Consider the following 23,262-nt stretch of genomic DNA (forward strand, 5'->3'; position numbering starts at 1 on the left):
TTGTACGTAATTGTTTAATTTGATCCTATTTTACTTGGTTGTGCAATGTTCCAGTGAAATTATTTAAAACATCTCAAAATTTTTCAAAAATCATAAAAATCTCGTTACTTCTTTTTTGATGTAATACTATCTTTTACATATGTTTATGTATCACTGATTCAGTTTCATTGACTTCTGAATCTGAATTCCAGAGAATTTCAGATTTTGTAAGTCAAATGCAGACAACACTGGCTGACAGGTGTGATCTCCACCCTCTCCTCTGATTTTAAAATCTGCTTTCGTACTGTCTACTATACTGTACTGTCTACTAACTATTGTAAACTGTCTACAGTTATTTGGAAACACAGATAAGATGGCAGCACTTACTAGAAATTTTCAAGAAAGTTCATACATAAATGGACAAATTACTTGAAACAACCTTTAAAAACGTGTGTGCACATGTACCCACACATGCTCCTCATGACTTATCCACAAATATATATATATTTAAATATATATATATATATATGGATGTATTCTGGAAATGTTTAAAAACATTATGGTTTAAAACCAGTTTCCTTCTTCAAGGTCTGAGGAACAATAATTTTTTTGTTTTTGTTTTTGTTTTTTTTTTCCTTCCCGCTCTCCTATTCTGTGCCAAGATAAGTATTTTCTAAAATGCAGATCACCCCAGACAACAAGTGCAACTTTCTTATACTGTAGTTGAATTGATAGTAAAATAAATTTCATAATTTTTGTTTGAGTACTTCAAAAATAGCTCTTGAATGTACACATAAATAAAACTTATATCTTATTAATTCAAAGAGTTATTTATATAAGGTCTAATGCAAGCTGGATTGATTCTGATTTTGTGACCTGTTTTATTGATCTTTTCATGAGTACGTTTTACTAACATGCATGCTTCTTGTAGTGAGTTTTTGCTAAGGATGGGCTCTGTGGAGTGAGTTTATAAGTTTTGTAAAATGAAAACTTTGTACATAAATGCTTTTAAATATTAATATCTTATTTTGATTGCTTTTTGTCCATCGATAAGGTAAAATTATCTTCACAAATAAAACTAGCATTTAAAAAAAAACAAAAAAATCTTAAAACATTTTTTTTTTTTTTTTTTTTTTAAGCAATAAACTCATCTATTTACATATTAATTTGATTTCATGAACTTCTCGATTCAAATTCCAGAGAATTTCAGCATTTGTCAGCCAAAATTGGACAGTAACAGCTGACAGATATGATGTCCTCTGATTTCCATAGCTATTTTTGTGCTGCCATCTTTTAAAACTGTGGGTACTATTATGTTGTTAGAAAGACATACATGATGGCAATATGCTGGAAGATTTCAAGATAGTTTGTGCATAAGAGGATGTATTATTTGAATTGTACTTGAAATGACTTTCAAAAACATACTCCCCACACATGAAAAAGAAAATCAATGTATTCACTTCTTATATAGTTAAATTAACAAACATACAAATCTATCACAAATTTAATTTTAAGACATATTCAAATGGAATTTGGATAGAGGTCTTTAATATTAATTGAAATATCTTTCCTTGATAAAACAAAGTGTAAACCAGAGGATGAGGGTGAAAGCAGGTAAAATATTATATTTCCTCATTTCGTATCAGATTTTTAAAAACCATCTTTATTGAAATGTTTTTTTTTTTTTTTTTTTTTTTTTTTTGAAATATTTAAAGAAAAGACATGCTGTAATAGCTTTTATTTTTTATTACTTTGTACTACTTTCACTGTAGTTACAAGAGAAAGAATTACAATGTATATTGTGCAAAATCTTCATGTCACTGCCAGTTTATTGAAGTGTATATTTGCACTGTGACAGTCTTTACACCTAGAATGAAAAACTTGCTTTAAGAATGATCTGAGCAGTCCATTTTCACATGATCAGAAGAAGATGGAGTGGTTGTGTGTATTATCCATTCACTGTAACCTTAGATTTCTCATGAAGGTGAAGTGGCAATCTCTTCTCTTCACCATGAAAATGTCTCCCTACAGCAGTTAGTGCACCAAAATATAACAAAGCCTCATTTATGCTGAGAGTAACTAATAGACAAATGAAAATTTTTTGCTGTTGACTTATACTTTTTTTTTATGCCTTAGACATTTTGGTGAATCACACTTAGGTTTAGTGAGTGATTATGGAACGTGAGAAATTATGAGTAATGGAGATTAATAATTACAGTGACAGTAATTCCTGCATAATTTTGCTTTACCTACCCATCATATTGATTATACAAAATACCACTAATTACCATTCTTTTATAGTGCAATACATTAAATCAGAAGAGTATCACACAGTTTTGGTACACTTGTTTGAGTGCCGCATTAAGGTGCCCCTCTTCTGAACAGAGCTACTACATTCAGTTATCTAATCACAGACGATGGTCCTAATGAAATCCTTCAAAAATACACAGCTAAATATTTCTCTGTATTTCATAAAATTAGATGCATTATTATAAAATAATCAATTTTATTTTTTTATTTTGGCTGTATTTTATTCTCATTGTCAAATTTATATTTAAACTATTCCCTGTAAAAGGAAATCTGGGATTACAGTGAATGTCCTAAAGCTTTGAAGTTGTTAAAGTAATTACTGTGTAAAGAAGGGGATTTATGCTTCCCCCATTTGTGGGTTAATTACAATTGGATCAGCTGACCAGAGTATACATAGACACTTATTCAAACAACTTTGTCATCAAATCTGCTTGAGCATGTTAATCAAACAAGAATATTGAAGAAGCACAAGTTTGTAGCTAGTTAGGTGATTTGTATTACATCATATAACAAATATTTCTTGGATACAAACTTTGTTAAATGTTCCGTATGGGGTATAAAGTTTTTTACTCTATTGTAATGTTTGCATTCGTGTATCTGTAGATTGAACTATTGTTCAAAAACTTAGTGACTTTTTTTTTTCTTTTTTTTTTTTTTTTTTTCTTTTTTAACAATTATGCATACTAAACTGACTGGCTGTTATAATCAGTATAATCGTTGCATTAAATTCATGAGTTCCTTGTGCTTTTTTGTTTATATATGTATGAGTCGAGTATTTTGTGCTTTGTTAAACTGAGCTTCTCCACTTGTTACTCTCTCAACATTCTGCTGTGCAGGCTGCTGATGCTCTTTGTTGTCATTTGTGTTGCAGATTTCATCAAGATAAAAAATATTCAAAATTAACTGTACATGGCTTGCTTTTGCTTAATGTCACATCATTTACACATCTACCACATACTAACATGGTTTGTAGTTTTAGTTTTGTATTAATGCAATTTAAATAAAATTGTATTACAGTAATTAGTTTATCAGTAGTGTTTAAAAGTTTTCAAGCTTTTAAGGACAAGTGCTTTTATATCTAGCATGATGCCATGACTTTTTCTGAGCTGGTTTTTAAGTTAAATTTTAAAAATTTGATTTTATATAGCAAGTACAACTTCTTCCTGTACATCCATGCACTTCATATAGATATTAGTGATTAAAAGCAAAGTCCACCAGCAGTCATATAAATTATAGAAAAATATTCTCAATTTCTTGCCACCCCCCCCTTCCATTTCCTCTTCATAGTACTTATATTCTGAGGTGTTTCTCCATAGAGTGAAACTGAATGATTACTAACCTTACTGTCTCAGCATTTTTGCTGATTCAGAGTACTGAATAGAAAGAATTTTGAAAATAAATGTTTGAGAGCAGTAATAAAAACCAAAATTGCTATGGACATGTAACCAATTTATTCACGTATGAGGAACCTCAAAAGTATAACTTTACCACTTATTTAGCTTAGTAAACTTTGAACATGTTCAGGTGATGTTTTTCTTTTTCTCTGGCAGCAGGCATAGGACATTTTTAAATTAAGAAATAATGTATTATTAATTATCATTTTATTTATTAATAAGAAATTTTGCATAGGCATTCTAGTTCCAGAAGATTAGTTCACTTCCTATAACAACAAGGAAATTTTCTTTGAAATAAAGGAAGTGAGTCATTTAGGTTACAGTTAGCAATATTTTTATTGCAAATACTATATAAACTTCAGTTCCTTGCATAATTTTACCAACAGTAATACAGGCAAACACCCTAAATCTGGCATTTTTATTTTTTTAACTTTACTGTAATCTGCTATAACGCAATATCATTTTACTCCTACACAAGTACTAAATGGTGCATGCAATAATGTAATTTTGTGATCATGCACTGTGAGTGTAGTTTCAGCCAAACATGAAGATATACATTTTGTATTTCCATGCACATGTGAGAGTTCTGACATGTAATGTCATCAAAGCCATACAGCTTAGTTTGCAGAATATTTGCAGCTCAGTGAATGCTTTATTAGATACATCATTTTTTGTCTTTGCATGGATGAGAGGTGTCTGATTATAGTTTAGTTTTAAATTTAAAAATATTACCTATAATACATTATCTATGTATAGGTAATATATAATAGGTAATAAATGACATAGACATTAAGCTTGAAGCTAGAGTTTCAAAAATAAAAATTCAAGTTGTGCTTGCATTTTGATTACTTTTGCACAAAGTAAGTTTTGTGGTTACAACTTACTTTTACAAATTTACCAACATTAATATTGTCTTCCATTTTATGCCAGTTAAATCATTAATGCAGTAAAAATTTGGTCTCAAAGCCAGCAACTTGGCACTTTGAGGTTGCTGGGCTTAGAATTTAAGGACAATGTATTGCATTGTTTAACTCTCATCATGCATTAGGGTTCATTGGAGCTTTTACTTTGGAGCACTGAGCTATTCTGCTGTTTTAACCATCTATTCAAGACCTCTTTTCCATGCTTTGTCAACACCAACTTCCTGATGACTCTCATAGAAGTTTTTTTTAGAAGTTGATAGCTTAAATAGATTCAAGGCAGAACTTGACAGGCAATTTGGAGCGAGGGGATGGGTGAAATAAGCGGTTTTTTTTGGCTGATGCTATATAAGCCTGCTTTCTTGCATCATGTGCCCTTGCTAATAGTGAAGCTTTCCATCATTTGTAATTTTCATGCACACATTTGCTACAGAATGACATATCCATTCTACACACTTCAAAATCCACTGAAATCTCTGACCCTCCTTCAGTAATAAATTAATTTAATCACACCTTGAAAAGCTCAAAGTGATTATCTTGGAGTTTGTCTAACTACATTGATATAAGGCAAGCTGCACAAAACAGTTTATTTAAACTGGATGAGATTTTAAATTTTATCCCAATAAAATTTAATATTCAAATAAAATATTATTATTTAGACATTTTAAATAAAAGCTTGTACTTTGGCAAATTAAAATAATTGAAAGTGGGTTATGGGGGGATATAAATGGAGAAGTATCTGTTTCAGAACATTTTTATACAGAAATAGCACAGGTGTATTACCACTGTAAGAAACAAGTAAACTACAATATGGAAATTTAATTATTTGCACTTCATATATACACTTTATATTTTCATATATTTTATGGGAGGAGAAGTTTAGACTGGATTGCAGGAAGTTTTATTTTAGCCAGTGTGTTATGAATTACTGGAATAAGTGGTAGAGGCTGACAGTTTGGGAAAATCCAAAGGTCAGCTGGATAGTTACGTACGGGAGATGAACATAGGTTGTCTATTTCCTTTTCTTTTATTATTATTATTATTGTATTACTTTTTTTTTTTTTTTCTTCTCTTCCTTTGGCTGGTGCAGCATAAACCTTAGGCTTCCTTGTGGCATATGACCATTACTAACACATTCAACATTATTATTTGCGATTTGTAGGGATAGGTTGACTTGGCTAGAGTACCACTTGCTAGCCTAGACAGACTTCTGGCATGTTTTTAATTTTCTCGTAATTCTGCTGATTATTCATAAGATTCAGCTCTTTTGTTTTACCCTTTTTTCATTTTATCTCTTCTCAATTTGCTTCTTTATATATGTGAGTTTGACGATGTCTTTTTCCCACCAGATGCTCTGGGCACTCAGAACCTTTGAGTGATCCTCCTTTTTTGTAATTAATATTTTAGTGACTTTATTTGTTAATGTATGCAATTTTTAAAAAAATTTCCATTACGTATTCTTTCTAATAAAAATTATAATAGTAAATAGGCATAAAAATGTGTGCATATACATTCAGTGATTGCTGATTGTGGCCACCTGCCTAATGAACCATGTTGGACCACACCGACTTTTGCACAGATAACAGCCATGCTGCCTGCAAGACTGCATGGCTGTTACACAGTACTGTTGCATGGTATGAGAATAGACGACACTTCCCATTCCAAAACATCTCACGGGTGTTCAACTGGATTGAGGTATGGCAAATTTGGAAGCCTATTAAGGTGGGGGGGGGGGTGATGTCTTCACTGTGTCCCTCAAACCACTCGTGCAATGCATGGCGGATTACGTTGCAACATCACATTTCTCTCCAGGGGAAAAATGCAACATTCCAGGGTACACATTAGAGGTCTACAACAGTGCACATTTTTTATTTTTACCCGGCCTGAGCACGAATTTGTTTTTAAAATTCATTACCTATACCCAAACCAATTTTTATCCCAGCCCAACTGAAAATTTTCATATAAATAAAATCGCTAGCATTAGTTTCTGAAATTTCATAATAAAAAAAAAACCTTTCAGATTCAATAATAATTATCCAAAATAATTATCAATATTAATTATTTAAAAAAAATGTAATATATTTTCAATTTACCATATTTAGTATAATTCCAAAATATCAGTATCCACCTCTACCAGTGCCACCTTTTCTTCACAACCCTTTCATTGCAAACTGTTGTTCAGGAATAAAATAGTCAACACTGTTGCTACTTAAATTGGTACTGCTAATCTGGCTGCACTAACTGAAACTTCTTTCGTAGCTTGCACTGCTCCTGGGTCCTTTCCACGAAAGTACAAATTTTGGAGGTATTGGTGAAGTGCACCTTACTGGTCAATTAAGTGTCAACACAAATAATATACGTTTTCTAAAAAACCTTTAAGAATTTTAGCATTAGCATTAGTAGAGGCATTTGATGCAAGAAAGCAAGCTTATGCAGCATCAGCCAAAAAAAAAAAAAAAAAACCACTTCCACTTCACCCCTCTGTTCGTTCAAAATACCTGTCCAGCTGAGTCTTAAACTTATTTAGGCTATCAACCTCCACCACAAGGGATGGAAGTCTGTTCCACCAACCAACCAACCACCCGCTGGCTAAAGGCAAATTTCCGCACGTCTATCCTACATCTGTCTTTCCTCAGTCTGTCTTTTATGTATTTAAATACATAAAAAAAATATTTTAAAAAATATATGTAAGAAATAGCCCAAAATGTTTGAAATAATTCATTATGATTATTTGTACCTGCCGAGCCCGACCATCGTTCATGCTACCTAGCGTGAGGGCTAGGCTGAGGCCCGTACAAACCTCTAGTGCACTTAGTCTAAGCTATCAGTAGACCTCACCAGTAAAATGGTCCATATGCACAGGGGTCCTAGTTCTTGCCAGCATAATGTCCCATATTAAGCAGCCACTGCCACATGCCTGGATAGTGGACACTGTATGATTGGTCCTTGGGTTTGTGTTGCTTGCACCCCACATAGTATCTATCGGCATGTTGCACCAGGTATGTATTTGGACTCATCTGACCAACACACGTTTCCAGTCCTCTAGTGTCCGACCAGCATGTTGACACCACAGCATTCACCAACAATGATCAGTAATTAGGAGAGGGGTGTCTGTGAAACTGCTATACATCTGAGTGTGTAACAAATCATAATTTTGGATATTCTTGCATTCCCATATTGTATTGTGATGTCAGCTGTTGCACAGTGACCTGCCATTGAGCAAAGAGTGCAGTGCAACTGATATGCTGTTTCCAATATGGAAGTTCCCAATGCACAAGCTCCTACAATCATGCCATTTTGAAACTCCATGATATCTTTTCTACATTCATTAACTGTTACTTTATCACTTTGACTTGCAAGACCAGATGCAAATTGCTGCTATAGTATATGAAGCTGTTTGGCTTTTTATGTTGAGCTATGTGGCATAACCCTTTATGGATGGGATGATCACAATTCAGTGATCACTGAGTATATCATTATCCATATGGTACAAGGAAGCCTGATGCTTTTGCTGCACAAGGCCAAAAAATAAAAAAAATCTGAGTTACCCTGAAAGAGAGAGGGGGGGGGAGAATCAAAAAAGAGAAGAATGATGATATCCAGCTCAGGACCCTGGGTGTGCCAAGCCCATACCAGAGGGATGCAGTGTGGGGTGAGAAGAAAAGGGTCTGAACAGGCATAATTTTTATTGTGATTTTTGAAAACTGCATTAATATAATCATATGATGCAAGAAAGCAAGCTTATACAGCATCAGCCAGAAAAAAACCTTCCCATTTTACCCATCCATTCACTCCAGATGCTTGTCTAGTTCTGCCTTGAATTTATTTAAGCTGTCAACTTTTACGACAGGTGAAAGTTTGTTCCAGCAATCAACCATCTGCTGGTCAAGGCAAATTTTTGTACAACTGTTCTCAATTTAAATTTGTCTACTCAGGTGGTTAATCTGGGCAAGAGAAAGAATCCCATCAGCATTGAGCTTGCTCAAACCATTCAAGGCCTTATACACCTCAATCAGATCACCTCACAGGTGCCTAGTCTCCAGACACTGTAATTTGCAGAACTTAAGCCTTTCTTCATAAGAGCAACCCTTTGTTCCATTCACTAATCTTGTTGCCCTTTGCTGTACTTGTTCCAGCAACTCTACATCCTAAAATGCAGCCTCCAGACCTGTGTACAGTACTCAAGGTCTGATCTGACCATTGCTTATACAAGGGGATAATCGCATCCCTGTCCCTACTAGAAAAATTCCTGTATATCATTGACAAGACACCATGAGCTACTCTTGCAGACTGTCTGCACTGCTCAGAAAACTTCATATCTGCACAATTACCCCAGGACCTTTTCATGCCCTGAGCATAGTACCATACAGTTGATACATTACTCTGGGGTCACTGCTACCCATATGCAGTACTTTACATTTCTCAATGTTAAATTTAAGTTGCCACAGCCGATCTGCTCAAATTTTCTAATCCTGTTGCAGTAGTGTACTGTCATTAACAACGTGCCAACCTTTGTATCATCTACAAACATAGACATTAAGCTTGATATACTTTCATTAATAAATGCAGAAAACACAATGGACAACCCTGAGGGATTCCACTAATAACATCAGTCCACAAAGAGCAGTATCCATTGATTACCACTCTGTCTCCTCCCACTCAACCATCCCTTTATCCATAGCAGCAATTTGCCCTTAATGCCATACTGCTCTAATTTGTGCAGTAGTCTTCTATGTGCAACAGTATCAAAAGCTTTCCTAAAATCCACGTATATGATATCAAAATTATTTTTTGCATCCAGTTCTTTTGTGATCACATCACAGTATCCAATCAAAATTGGTCAGACATGACTTCCCCTTAACAAACCCATGCTGTGTCTGAATTATAACTTTAAACACACAAAGTGAAACTGACATTTTCCACCTAAGTAACCCCTCAAAATATTCACTTCTGGTAATTACTAAACTATTTAGTTCTCTTAATTGTCCACTACAACCTACTTTTGGGATACCAACAAACTAGATGGGATGAATAGTCCCTCATGGGACTATTCATCCATGACTTGCAAGATAATGAGATATACAACACCACCAGTAATTTGCATCTGGTCTTGCAAATCAAATAGTTCCTTATGAGACTATACACCCCATTCCTGGTTGTTGGGAGTATTCATTTTTGTGGAGCCATTCAGACAGCTCTGAATATTTTCTTTTCTACTTAAGGTGTTCTTGCAGGAAATTGAATAATTCCTTAATAATGCATTAAACTTAGCTAACAAATTGATTACAACTTTGGTTATGTCATGTGTCATCTGTTCCAGACATGCTTTGATAAATTTCGCTTCACTGCACATTTAGGCATTGAATTATGTTGGTTTAGATAAGTAAATGCATTGCATTCACTCTGAAAATCACTGTCCAATTTAAAAAAAATGAGGGATCAATGATGTATTTGGAAGATAGTAAATAATGTGACTTGTGGGTGATATCAATCTGAAGATTTTGTTCAGTTGTTCAAATTAAAGTGTCTCATGAAATGCAGTATGATTTTATGACATTTTGATTGTCTTAAAAGATGTTTAATGCAGTTTGATAGCATAATCTGTTGGTAAATCTGAATTTATTGCATTACATTCAAATAAATGTAACTGGTGGTAGAGAGATTGTCCAGTAGGCCGACAGGTTGCAAGAACCAGTTCGTTGTAGCGTTAATGTTATGTGGCACTAAAATGGAGCAACGAACAAATATCAAATTTTGCTTTATTAAACTAAGAAAATCTGCAACATAAACGCATGAAATGTTAAAAACTTTCTATGGTAACGAAACATCGCATATTTGAGACATAAGTGGTTCAAAGACAGACATGAGGATGTTCGCGATGACTCAAGAAGTGGGCATCTGTCAACCCCTCGAAATGGGGACAGTTACAAAAGTTCGGGAAATTGGCAAGAGATCGTAGTTTGATCCTGAGAATGATGGCTGAAGAGTTGATATGGATAGAGGTGGTTTGTCACATTCTTCATGAAGATTTAGAGAAAAGGAAGATGTTTGCAAATTTTGTGCCACAGCTTCAGATCAGCTGAAGCAAAAAGAGTGTCATCATGTGAAGACTTCGTATTCGTTGAGATTCCTAATTTCCTCGACTTTAATGTCACTAGAATAAGTGTTGGGTGTTTGAATACGATCCAGGGATGAAGCGTCGGACCATGCGGTGGACTTCAAAATCATCACCAAGGCCCACAAAGTTTCGTTTTCAGAAGTCCAGAATAAAGATGCTGATTGATGTGTTTTTCTACAAACAGTGTAATTCACAAGGAATGTATATCTGAAGGGAACCCACTTGTTGGTAACATTTGCTATATGCATTGGGTCTACTTTCTCCAGAACGTGTATCTCAGCAGTTGAATTGATCAAGATCAAAAAGTTGCTTTGAAAATAGTATGGCAAAACTTGCATGGTGTTTTGCACTCGTTTTTGCTAAGTAATTTTACAGGCATAGTTCATTTCTAAATCTGAATTTTATCTGTGATATCCGATGATATTCAAACCACGTAATTGGATCTGAACCATCTACCCTTGTGGATAGCACAGTTGGTAGGATCACCGGGGTGGAAACGACCTCAGTTCGAATGCCGTCGATGACGGGAGGAATTTTTGTAGGTCTTTTTCACAACGTGGCTGAGTTAGTCGGTCTCAGGCGAGTGTAGCATGGTTTTTCTCCCGGAAACTCGGATATATCGTCCAGCAAAACAGAAAATCGACTCAGAACACGCAATTTACAGATAGAAGGTGCAACATAGCCTTAGTTGCTGATGCTCTTAAAACCCAACAACAACATTGCAGCAATATCCTTTTTTTTTTTGCTATTTGAGTGGGTTCCCTTTTCCTACTAGAAAAACTTCTATCTGTAGAATCAGTGATAGAGTATGATTTGGAAGCTTGAATGGCAACTGGCAGTGTGCCACTGCACTTTTCATTACCACCTTAAAATGAGATTTACGTGCGGGACAAGCAGCAAATGCATATTTAATTGCTACAACCATTAACGTTTGTTAATTCATATTTTGCCCACAAGACAGCATTACACCAATTTCATTTGAAAGAATAGAAAAATTTAAACATCCAGAAAGCAGAAAAAAAAAGTAAAGTGCAGCCATTATCAACCCACTGCAGGGTGGTAGCCTCCTCAACAATTCATGCTGAGGGAAATGGACCATAATCTGCCACGCTGGTCCAGTGCGGGTTGGCAGATCGACCGTATTCAGCAGTCAGGGGCTTGAACCCCGGTCTAATTCAAAGAGCGTGTGCTACTGCACTCCCGCTCCTGCCCACTCGGCTACGGAGAGCAGAATTAGTAATAAAAGGTGTGAAAATGAAAGCAGACTAGAAAATTCAAAATATGTTATGCATTTAATAAAATAATTGTTTCAGTGATGGTTCGCCGACTCTAACACGATGCATTCCAGCAAAATAGCAATAAGTAAATGTTCATATTGGCAGGGTTCATCTATTTCGCTGTCCTTTTGCATCGATCCAGTACTCTTTCGCTGTTCTTTGCATAGATGCAAAGAACAGCGAAAGAGTACTGGAAAGTCCTTAGCTCGGACTGGCGGTACTGGGAATTACTAGGAATTATTTTGCAGACTGTGAGCTGGCAAAGCTTCAAGGAATGGTGAATTTATATTGTTACAGAATTTTGGTATAATTTATTGATATTTTTATTTTAAAAAAAAACGACATTTCCAATTTTGCCTATTCACCCCTTCCAATAATTTATCTAGTTCTTCCTTGAATTGATTTAAACTATCGACTTCCACAACAGTTGGAAGTTTGTTCCGGCAAGCAACCTCACGAAGCCAAACTTCCACACATCTATTCTACAACCGTCCTTCCTCAAATTGAATTTGTGTCCCCCTCGTGCGAAGTCTGACCAAGAGGAAGAATCCCATCACGATTGAGCTTAATCAATCCATTAGTCTTCAACACCTCAATCAGATCACCTCGCAGGTGCCTAGCCTCCAAACGCTGCAATTGGCAGACCTGAAGCCTTTCTTGGTAAGAGCACCCCTTTGTTCCCCTCACCAATCTCATCGACCTTCTCGGTATCTGTTCCAGCAGCTCTACTTCTGTTCTAAAATGAGGCCTCCAGACTTGTATGCAGTACTCAAGATTTGACCTGTCCATTGACTTCAGGAAAGACTCGGATTATGCGGGCTACAGAGCTTGGCAACCAAGCACCTCAGAGGTGATCTGATTGAGGTTTACAAGGCTCTGAGAGGGATTAGTAAAATGAATGAACAAAAGAATTGGCTGCGCGGTAGCACAGTGGTATCGTCAGCGTCCTCCCCACACCGGGTGGAAAAGGCCTGGGTTCGAATCCCGTCGATGATGCGAGGAAGCTTTATGGGCTTTTTTTCACTCCGTGGCTGAGTTAGTCGGTCTCAGAAGTAGATAGCAAGATTCCCCCCGGAACAACTGTCGCATTTTCGTCCAGCAAACCAGAAAAATCGACCAGAGAACACACGCAGTTTACAGACACAATATAGATGGGTATATGAATTAACTTTCTGGGTGACCCTAATGTAATAGTTTGGTTTTTATTCTAAAGAATTCGAGAAACTAGGGGGTCATAAATTCAAATTACAGGAGTTAAGGTTTAGATTAATTGTGTTTTCTTTCAGCCAGCGAGTCATTGATAGCTAGAACAAGCTGACCTCACAGGTAGTTGAGGCTGACAGTGAGAAGGGAAGCATATAATTTGTGCTTTCTTATCTACTTGGTTGGAGGTTTTTTCTTTTGCCAGTTCAGCAGAAGCCTTTGGCGTCCTTGCAATGTACGGCTAATACTATTACTATTACTTATACAATGGGACAATCACCTCCCTGCCAGCAAAATTCCTATATATCATTGACAAGACTAATGGGGGAAACTCTGGGGTTTGCAACAACTACACTTAAAATAAATAATATCATTAAACCAAGCACCTTGTATGTCATTGAGAAATCCCCCAGCACCTTGCTCTCCAGGCTGCTGCTCATTCTAATAGAAGCAGTGCGAGAATCACTTTCACCTCTGCCGACAGCTTTGTTGATCTATTCGTCTGTGTATCCTCCCAAGCTAGCAGTTTTCCCAATGCTAGAGGAATACACAAAAGCTAGCCCAAAAGATGCAAACTCAAGTATACTTTAAATTTTGTGCACAAGTATACCTAAAATATATTAACAAACACATAGTTAGAACACGCTTGTAGTAACATTCTGAAATCCCATATATCACAATAATTAGTTTTAGAGTGGTATTTTAAAACTCTGTATGCAAAATATGATGAATTTGAGTTCGAATACTACGTATCATTAATTATAAAGGATGAATGATTATCCCATTTTAAGTCGATCCTAGGCATTTTGGCGTTTAAGGCTATATAGGAACTTAGTATCCCTTTTATATATTGTACGTTTTCGTGCTGTCAGACGGTTGCCATTTTTCTTTACTTACAGCTGTTGCTGCTAACATATAGTGGTTATATTTGCTATCCTATAGCCAGGGGCGTTCCTAGAGTATTCGGCGCCTGGGTGCCAATTGAAATTTGGCACCCTCCCTTTAAAAATTTCTTCATATGTGTATATAAGTTTCAGGTTTTCAGGCGCTCCTTGAACGTTGGCGCCCGGGTGCAGTGCACTCCTTTCTTTCTCAGGACAGCCCGGGCCTACCTATAACACATGTGCACAAAGGCCTACACTTGAATTCGGTCTTACGGGTTTTTTTAACGCGGTGGGTGGCCAAGTTTTTTTTTTTTTTTTTTTGTGAAGCTCTAAACCAACAACATAACATATACAATGTTCAAACACAACGTATTCTGACCTTATCACTTCGTTACCTCAATGCAAATTGAAAACGACCCACAGAGGCACCTATCGCACATTTTTCATCTTAATAAGTTCAGACATCTGAGCCCTCGTGGGCAGCACAGTTGTAGGATCGCTGTCCTCCTCCACACTGGGTGGCAAAGACCTGAGTTCGAACCCCGTCGATGACGGGAGGAATTTTTATGGGTCTTTTTTACAACGTGGCTGAGTTACAGTCACCAGCGAGGGTAGCATGGTTTTTCTCCCGGAAACCTGAGTTTTCATCCAGAAAAACAAAAAATAGTTCTCCGCACACACACACACACACACGCAATTTACACACAATATACACGGAACAACATGGCCTTAGTCGCTGATGTTCCTAAAACCCAAATACAGCCAACATTCAGACAACTAATTTTTAATATGGTCAGTTTATAGTATGTACAAAAAATTATCACATTACGTTACTCGAAAACAATCTCATCTTCCGCGCATGTGTATTATGTCCGTTAAATTTCATGTGATGTTATCTGTTCGGTTTGCTGTTTTGCTGGACAAAAAACCCGAGTTTGCACGAGAAAGATCCTTGAAGTCCTTGCCAAAGACAAGCTAGTCCAACCACAGAGTAAAAAAGCCCATAAAAGTTCCTCGCGTCATTTTCGAGATTCCAAGCTGTGCCTTTTCCACCCGGTGTGGGGAGGGAGGGCGGTGATTTTTACCACTATGCTACCCGCGCGGACGCATATGCACAGGTGTGACCCTGCACATCATTCCCTTATAGTCTCATAAACAAACAAACAAACAAAAAAAAAATATATATATATATATATATATATTTATTAAGATCACCCTGAAAGTTATTTTATTTACTCATGTGCATTGTGTCTATAAATTGCATGTGTTCTCTGGTCGATTTGCCTGTTTACTGGACGAAAAACCCGAGTTTTAAGTCCAGTAAATAGACATATCAAATTCAGTTGTGTTTTGTTGTGTATCAAGGTTATGAGGCGTTAGTATAATCTGTCTCAATTGCTTGCATTCTGCAGTCAATTTGCCTGTTTGCTGGACAAAAGACTCAAATTTCAGGGAGGAAAACCACAATCCTTTCATGAGAGCTAGTAACTCAGCCATACTGAAATATATATACATGAAATAATCCCATAGTTCCTCGCGTTATTGACTGCATTCTAATTCAGGCTTTTTCCACCAAATGCTGAAGGAAGATGATGATTATATCCACCTACTACCCGCGAGTGTTAAATTTTGTTTATTATGACTGTAGAAGTGTTTGTGTTAAAGGGCCAGTCTAGACGTTGTGTTAACTGAAAAAGCCGGAATAACTCTAGAAACCCTACTCCTTCTGCCTGAGATCGGCTGATTACAGCCTCGATTGAAAGAAATTTAGAAGTTCCTCCAGTTCTTGAAACCAGTGACAAGTGGTGAAACCACTATGTGACTATACTGCCAGAAATTGAAGTAGTACAGAAATTTAAGGGATAAATAAGAGAAAATTTTAATTCAATGACATTCAAGTCAGTGGTCAAATTGCTGTACCACTAGGTCTGCTACCGCGCAAGGGTAGTGATGGCTAGTTTGGTATGGTTAAGCATCATGTGGGGAACGATTGGCAATCTGGCGAGGGGGAGAGACAGAATTTATAGTTCGCTGTTGCTTGAAGACAAATTGTAAACGGATATTGAATAATTTAGGCAAATGTTCAGGCTAATTTGGAAGAAAAGTGTATGATTTCGACATCTAAAATAATAAAAAAAAATTTTCTTCATGACATTTCTTTTCTTTCTCTCAAATGGTTTTCTTAGTTATCTGCATTTCTCATATTCAATATCTTAAAGTGTTGTGGCAGTACCTCATGATTAATTTCTCCTTTCTTGTAGTGACTTTGTTAAATGTGCAATCGACGTGGTGAGTTAGTGGTAGTGCATAAGTGTAGAGTTTAAATAAATGCATTTGTTTTAGTTCTACAGCGACCTCAGTTACTAGAATGATACCAGTGGCAGTCCCAGGTAGGAGTTAAAAGGGCTATAACCCTCCTACCAAGATCAAAATAATGTGGATATTTTTACTGTTATCCCCTTTAAAAAATATTGGGATCACCACTTCATAATGCCATTTATGACATAATTAGTATGGAGGAAACACGAGCAGCCCCAAAGAACAGCCCTAATCACTTAGAGCGAGAAACACAGAGAAGGCATTTCTGTCGGTAAGCAGCATACATTGGGTTCAGAGCTAAAGAATTCTTGATTCTAAATGTTTTTCTTATATTAGATGCAACGGCCAAAGGAGTAGTGCAAATAGCTTTAAATTCATAATATACTGCAATGAGGGTCGTGCCTAACTAATTAATCATACAATAAAAAATATTTTTTAAAAAAAGTTCATACTGTGCTTCCTACAACTTAACATTTATTTCATTTTTGCGCTCTTAGCAGAAATGCAGAGGTTGTGGTCCTTCATACATCTCGCCATGGCCCTGCTGCAGTAGTGCTTATTTTAAAAAAGCGATTCACACATAATTTGTAAGCTTAAGGCCCTCGCGGTAGCACACTGGATATAATCAGCACTCTCCTCACACCAAGTGGAAAACGCCTGGGTTCGAATCCTGTCAATGATGCAAGCAATTTTAGTCTGACATTTTAGCTTTGGTGTCAGAGGCGGATTTAACGGCGGGCGCACCGGGCGCGCGCCCTGGGCCCAGACTTCTGAAGGGCCCACGCAAAACCCCAACAAATTAGTTGAACATATTAGTTCAACTAAAAGTTAAACTAATATGTTCAATTAAGAAGCAGCACAAAAACCCTACTGACCCGCGCTCTCACCGTCCAATTGCGCTACTTGCAAACTTTGGAAAAATACTGGAGCGGCTTATGGCACTCAGGACCACAGCTCTCTTTCAAGCACAGAATCTCCTCTCCCCCTACCAGTATGGTTTCACTCCAGGACGATCCTGCGAGGAGGCTCTCTTTGATCTAGTTCTGCACATAGAAAACTCTGAAGCAAAATTTGAACTTGCCATCTTCATTGACTTCGAGGGCGCGTTTGACACTGTCTGGTGGGACAGTGCTCTGGCACGCCTCCGGACAGCCTCCTGTTCCAGCCATCTCTATAGACTTTTTCAAAGCTACTTTTCAGATAGAACAGTAATTCTAAAGTCAAAATACCATCACGTCTCCAGGCCAATCACCCGGGGGTGCCCTCAGGGCTCAGTCCTGGGACCCCTCGTGTGGAATATGATCCTACAAGACTGGCTTTCCCGCTCCTTTGCTAATACCAAGATTGTTGCTTTTGCGGACGATCTCACGATAGTGGTGTCCGGCCGCTCTCGCAAAGCCATAGAAGACAAAATCGGGTCCTTGACGACCTCTCTTCCTGGGCTGCACTAAATAAACTACGGATAAATCCAAGCAAGACTAAAATGATGCTGTTTAAAAATAAGCTGGACCTCAGGCGGCCTCCGAAAGTTAAAGTCTCTGGGGTACAACTTCCCATTGTCACACAAACCACTGTGCTAGGGGTGGTTCTGGATCACAAATTAAGCTTTCACCCCCACCTCATCCATCTCAGCTCCAAGGTGAAAAAATTTTCAGGCTCAATCATCAGAATCACCAGGAATGAATGGGGCCTGTCCAAGCGGTCGCTTCAGCTGTACTATAAAGCCGTCTTCCTTCCGATCGTGACGTATGCTGCAGGTGCTTGGTTCCACCGAGCTAGATTGGTTAATATGATAGGCAAATTAGGCTCTATACAACGGACAATGCTTCTGGCTACCCATAGGGTATGCAGGACAGTATCCACTGCTGCTATCCAGGTCTTAGCTGGGACCCTTCCACTGGACTTGTATGTAGCCTTCCGTGGCCTGACCTTTAGAATCAACAAGAAAATTCCAACCAAGATCTTAGACATTGAGCTAAACCTGAACACTGACCCTAAGGCAGAGAAAACACGCTGTTACAATGAGATGATAAATATCTGGCAGACAAGATGGGACAATTCCACCAAGGGAGCAGTTACACGGAGATTCCTGCCGGATGCGACTTTCCCCTCCTCTAAGTCGGCACAGAAGTGGCTCTCTCTAACTCTTGAGACATCATTCCTAGTCACTGGGCATGGCTCATTGAACGAGAAGCTCTTCGAACTAGGCATAATACCCATAGACGTTTGTTACTCCATAGACGTTTGTTTTTTGCCAAGGAGAATTGGTTCCACCTTCTCTTCGAGTGCACTCTCTATGAGGACCTGAGGCAAGACCTGGCAAATACCATCCCTCTCACTGAAAACCAACTGGACATTCTGTTACAGACACCACAGAACCTTGCTGCCTTCCAGAACTTCTCGACACAAGTATTCACGCGCAGGAAAGCCTCCTACAGAATAACGCAAGCTATTAATGGGGATCCCCTGACAGCAGCTTAAAAATTTTATTTTTAATTTATTTTATTTTATTTTTTCTTCGTGATAACGTACTTTTTCCCCCCTTCGTTCCTCTCCCCACTAGTGCAGCTTCTCTCTCTCTCTCTTTCTCTCTCTTTTTTTTTTTTATTTCTTTATTTATTTTTATTTTTTTATTATTATTAATTTTTTTTTATTTTATTTTATTTTATTTATTTTTTTTTATTAGTATTGTTTCTTATTTTTATTTTTATTTATATATTTATTTTTTTTTATTTATTTATTTTTATTTTTATTTATTTATTTATTTATTTTTAATTATTATTATTATTTTATTTTACTTATTTTTTTTTTCTCACTTCCTCTGGAATGGGCCCCCAGAGGAACCTGGTCCACCTTTTGACAACATCAGGTGGGTCAGAGTTTCTTTTGAGACGGTACGTGTTTTATTGGGACTGGCCCACCTTCCCGTGGTGTGGACGAGTACCCAGAATCATCTGTCCAGGTGACTGATGCTTCTGGGTAGCCAAGAGGCCAGAACAGAACAACAGAACACACACATAATACACACAAACCTACGTCATTCACATTCTGGCCCATTTGTAGTGATACTGTTCTTCACAGAGATACGAGGCGGAGTTGAACAGACGTTGTAGGAGCCGCCCTTTACAAAACACATGTCCACATCTGATGCGATGCATCGCGTCTCATGGTAGAACCTTTGAGCATCTGTTGTAATATCATGAAATGCATGCATCTCGTACTCCACTGTTAATATTATGTCAAATAAATGTTTGTCACTAATTATTGTCTTGTAGTGTCATTTCTGCTTCTTGTGCCTCTGCTACTACTTTCCCGTGACGTTTCTGGTTATGGGTTCCTATGCGATTCACATTCCTTTAGATGTTGCCTACCCCCCCTCCCCCTAAACGTTTGTACCAATATTTTTGAGACACCCTATAAATCTTTGTATATGTACAATGGAAATTAATAACTTTATAAATGTTTACAATTAGTTTTAGAAACTCTCAACGGATATATAACATTTAAGGTAGTATTATTTCCTTACATTATCCAGTACCCCTAAAACTCATTTAAAATTTAGCATATTTGTATTTTGTTTATTATTCAATCCTTTATTCTCATAATAGAAGAACTTTGGCCACACAACGAGTTGAACTGGTATTGAACAACTTAACATTACCATTAGTAGAGGCATTTGATGCAAGAAAGCAAGCTTATGCAGCATTAACCAAAAAAAAGTTTAAAAAAAATTTTCACACATCCATTCCCTCTGAAAGTTTGCCCACTTCCTCCTTCAATTTATTTAAATTATCAACTTCCACAACGACAGATGAAAGTTTGTTCCAGCAATTAACTACTCGCTGGCTAAAGCCAAATTCCTGCACATCTATTCTACATCTGTCTTTTCTTAATTTGAATTTATGTCCCCTTAGGGTCGTAATCTGAACAAGCGGAAGGATCCCATCAGAATTCAGCGTGCTCAACCCATTCAAGGCCTTATACACCTCAATCAGATCACCGCGCAGGTGCCTAGTCTCCAGCCACTGCAATTTGCAGAACTTAAGCCTCTCTTGATAAGAGGATCCCTTCATTCCCCTCACCAATCTTGTTGCCCTTCTCTGTACACGCTCAACCAATTTACATCCTTCCTAAAATGAGGCCTCCAGACCTGTACGCAGTACCGAAGATGTGGCCTGACCATTGCCTTATACAAAGGATAATCACTCCTTTTCCCTGCTATCATTAACAGATCCATTGAGCTGCTCTGGCAGCCTGTCTGCACTGCTCAGAAAATTTAATATCTCACTGCACAATTACTCCCATGAGCATAACAACAAAGGCTTTGGTGTTGTTCTTGTAGTAGGATTTTAGGACATCGTGAGTAAGGGAGATTGTATATTGTCTGTATTGATTGTATATTGTAAATTACGTGTTCTGAGGCCGATTTTCTGAATGAAAAATCCGAGTTTCGATAGAAAAAACCATGCTGCCAACTCCTGAGACCGAATAACTCAGCCACGTTTTGAAAAAGGGTCATAAAAATTCTTCACATCCCCGTTGGGACTCGAATTCAGGTCTTTTTCAACCAGTTGAGTGGTGGACCTGATTCTACTAACTGTACTTCATGAGGCTGAAGAAGAACTCTTTACAATTAGTTAATGTATATTTAAATTTAATATTTTAATAATTGAAACATTTATTATTTTTATATTTGAAATATTATATGTTATCTAAAATCTTAATAATTTAATTAAATAATTTTTAAAATTAACACATTTATAATAAATAAATTTAAAAACTTAATAATTTAATTAAATAATTTTACAAAGTAACATATTTTTAATAAATAAATTTAAATTTAAAGATTGTTTATATACAGTATTTGTCGTTTACCTTACCTACTTTGAAAAATGATCTCCGATAGCTTCTTTAGCAGGTGTTCCATAATGACTGTGAGATTCATTTCTCAGTGCCAATTACTCTTTAACAAATTCAAAGTCAAAATTTCTTTTTCTATACGTAATGATATCTTTTTCCCATAATTCTAAATTCACTTCTGTGGAATCGGACGATGACTCCATCTCAAAAAAACCATTAACAATAAGGCGGACTACGCTTCGAGTTCTTTAATAAATAAAACTGCGATTACACTGAAACTGATTTAAATACAACGGATAAGTGCAATGAAGTGAGAGTGAGGCACGTTATTCACTTTCTATTGCACGGGCGTGCGCTATTTTACTCCAGTGTTTATCGAATTGTAGTAGTAGTAGTGTCACGTGAAGAAAGAAAGCAAATGTATGAGCTCATGCAGCATCAACCTAAAAAAAATCACACCATTCCCTCCAAATGCCTGTCCAGTTCCTCCTTAAATTTATTCAACCTATCAACTTCCACAACGACAGATGCAAGTTTGTTCCAGCAATTAACCACCCGCTGGCTAAAGGCAAATTTCCGCACATCTATCCTACATCTGTCCTTTCGTAATTTGAATTCAGCGTGCTCAACCCATTCAAGGCCTTATACACCTCAATCAGATCACCGCGCAGGTGCCTAGTCTCCAGCCACTGCAATTTGCAGAACTTAAGCCTCTCTTGGTAAGAGGATCCCTTCATTCCCCTCACCAATCTTGTTGCCCTTCCCTGTACACGCTCAAGCAAATCTACATCCTTCCTAAAATGAGGCCTCCAGACCTGTACGCAGTACTCAAGGCGTGGCCTGACCATTGTCTTATACAGAGGGACAATCACCTCCTTCTTTCTCCCTGCTAGCAAAATTCCTATATATCATTGACAAGACTCCATGACCTGCCCTGGCAGCCTGTGACATTGCTCAGAGTACTTCATATCTGACTGCACAATTACTCCCAGGTCTTTTTCATTTTCTACCACCTTAACTGAAGTACCACACAGTTGGTACGTTTCTCTGGGGTTACTTCTACCCATATGCAGTACTTTGCATTTGTCAGTGTTAAAACTTCAGTTGCCACTTCTTAGCCCATCTGCCCAAATTATCTAGATCCTATTGCAGTAGCACACTGCCATTACTTCAACATTAAGCCTGATATACCTTCATCAATATCATTGATAAATATACAAAACAACAGTGGACCTAACACCGAACCCTGTGGGACTCCACTAATAACATTAGTCCACGAAGAGCAGCACCCATTGATTACACACTTATTACATAACTATTCTCAGTCGGCAAGTCCTTTCCTTCTGCGGAAAGCCTTGTCTGAGAAGTTAGCCACAGTTCCTGATAATTTTATTTACCTTCTAAAAATTTGGTGAAGTTATTTACATCGTAAACTTCGGTCAATGCCTGAAATTCAAATCGAATGTCTACATAATGTAGACATTCCAAGATTATATGTTGGACTGTCTCCTCTGAGCCACATTAACAAAGAGGAGACGCAGCCAAACCCAGAGTAAATAACTTTGAGTTTAGGCTGCCATGCCCGGATAGAAGGAAAGTTAGGTGAAGTTCCGGATTAAACCAGGGCCAATGTTTTTTATAAAATTCAGCAATTTCAGGTATAAAAAGGGTAGTCACTCTTCCAGTGTTGGCATTAGTCCATTCATTTTGCCATTCCTGGAGGAACTGGTTTCTTAATTTAGCGTTGTCTTCTTTCGCTAGCGCGTCCAGGTTAACAGAAAACTGGTTGAACTGTGCCGCAATACCCTTCCTTCTACAATACTGAAAGTAATTGTACAGCACTTCGTATTTGAATCGTAGTTTACCGTTGATTACCTGTAGTGCCGACGTTGAAATTGTGCGACAAGCTCTTGAAGTTGCAATCAGGAAGAAACGCTGGGCTTGAGTCAAGATTTTTTGCACCGTGACTCTGCGTATACTGGGGCCCCAAAGCGCCCG

The sequence above is a fragment of the Mastigoproctus giganteus genome, chromosome 14 (assembly GCF_048544385.1).
Source record: "Mastigoproctus giganteus isolate SK-2022 chromosome 14, ASM4854438v1, whole genome shotgun sequence".
In the NCBI taxonomy this organism is placed as follows: Eukaryota; Metazoa; Arthropoda; class Arachnida; order Uropygi; family Thelyphonidae; genus Mastigoproctus; species Mastigoproctus giganteus.